Here is a 2,202-nt window from a genome sequence, read left to right as displayed (position 1 = left end):
GTATCCTGATGGAGCCAAGATTATCTAGTGATCGGGAACGTCGACAACCGACCGAGGTTCAAGGCGCAAGACACCGCGAATCCGACCTTCCATCATTGCCACAGAGAACACCAGAGGAGCGATATATGTTTGGATTTCTCCTACAGTGTTCTGGACTCAATAAGCGGCAACTTCGGATTTTAGGGGACGCAGGCCAATGTCACCTGGCCTATGGGTTAGGTTTCCATTATCTAGAAGAACTAGACGACGGCTCCTCAACGATTTCATCTAATTGAGTGTGCAAGAGAGGGTAGTTCGAAGTAGCAAACACCTGTATTATATGTTTTAGAAATGATAATGTAGTTCCATGGAAATTTTGTAAATATTTTGTTATACGTTAACTTATTTTCTAAGAGTTTTGTCTACAGATCCGGAATTCAGAGTGCGTGGTAAAGAAAAGCCCCAAGAAGGATAACATAATTGAAAGAAGTTAGGGCCTGACGCGCGACTTCGCCATGACGCCCACTGAAGCCCTGATCGTGCAGTTCTTTGTTATGAATCTGATTATGTGTATATGTGTTTGTGCTGGTTATTATTTGATTCGATCCCTAGAGGACGAACTTCTTATGTTAGCGAATTTTGTGTTTACCCGTTTAGTTCAACGACCCGTGGTAAGAGCTCTCGATAACCCGAGTGACGAGCGTGTGGTATAATTCAGCTGTGCCTTCAGCAAGGGGGGATGTCACAACCCAAGGGTGTAATTTTGTGTGTGTGCGCTCTGGCATTGCTAAATTATTTCCCGTCACGAGGAGCTTTCTTGTGGCGCCTAGTGATTGTCTTGCTAGCCGTATAAGAGGCTTGAGCGGTTTCCGCCCAAGTTGGAGGACTCCGTAACCATCTAGTGGAGGAGGAGGACTTCATGTCTCGTGAAGAACTCTAAGCGCTGCGGAGCCTAACGGACCCCGTGTGTACCTTAAGAAGGCTATAGGGGTCTGATCAACCTCTGGCCTTTCCCCGTTGCCGAGCGATCCCTCGACGAACCCCTTCCCTGCGCACAAGTTCCACGGAGCCTAGCAACTTCGTGTGAGTGTATCCAGAGCTCTTCTCCGAGTTGTTTTCTTCGGTTGACACGACGGGCTCGCGTTTTTAGAGCCTTCAGCCGGATTGGGCTAGAGTTCGCGAGTTTAGAACCCTTGTCCGCTTTTATTCTTTCCTGTCCGTAACTGCAACGCAAGCAAGTTTTCCTGCCTGCACCGCGACCATCTACGGTGTAAGTAAAATAATCTTTAATCAACCACTACGTGTTTGTGCCTAATTCTAGTCCGCCGGCCTGCATTCCCCGACCCGCATGCCAGGGCTGCTGGCCACAGCCCGCCGCACGCCCCCGAGGGCCTCGGACCGCTCCCGGCCCGCACACATGCGTTCCTGGAAAACAGCACACAACTCGAATTCGCATAAGGGGAACCCAGTTTACAATGTAACAAATAGGGATACGTTCGAAGACCTCGACTGTACTGACCCCCAGACCCATTTCTACCACCTTTACAAGACAATTTTGGTACTCACCAACAGCAGGCAGTCCACACAAGCACAGGGCACTATCATAATGGAGATGACAACTACAGAAACATGTGTCGCAGATGAGCAAGGAGCACAGATGCACACGGGAGACTATATTTTGGTGCGCATCACTCCCACGATGCACTGCACAAAGCAGCTGACTGCGGGTTTCCACCACACCGATCTCACGAAAGTGAACTTACCTTGCATATAACAAATTGTTGGTATAAAAAGGGTTGTCGCATAAGAACGAATTCACGCATACAGAACCCGCATAAAGCGAAGGAAACCTGTATTCTGTTTGTTATGACAACAGAAGGTAACAAAAAAACATTTCAGAAGTTAGCCACTAGTTGTACAAGCAAAGTTTTGTTTGTGCACACTTGTCCTCTCTCACTTTTCAAGCATAGGCAGATGTTAGATTTGAAAAGCTGTGTATCCAGATATGGTTTCCTGCTTCTAAATTGTCTTGTGGTCATCTGCAGATGTAGGTGTACATGTTTGAAAAATGCTCATGGGTGGGGATGGGAGCTAAACTGCAGATTCTCAAATAGAGGCTAAGTGGGGGCCCCTTTCAGAGGTAATTGTGATAAGAGAACAGCTCTGAAAGTTAGCAACCTCTGGTCTGAACTTGGTTCTGACACTGCTTCTCTATGATGATTA

Source organism: Alligator sinensis, unplaced genomic scaffold, assembly GCF_000455745.1.
Source record: "Alligator sinensis unplaced genomic scaffold, ASM45574v1 scaffold160_2, whole genome shotgun sequence".
Lineage (NCBI taxonomy): Eukaryota > Metazoa > Chordata > Crocodylia > Alligatoridae > Alligator > Alligator sinensis.
Note: the sequence above shows the minus strand (reverse complement) of the source record.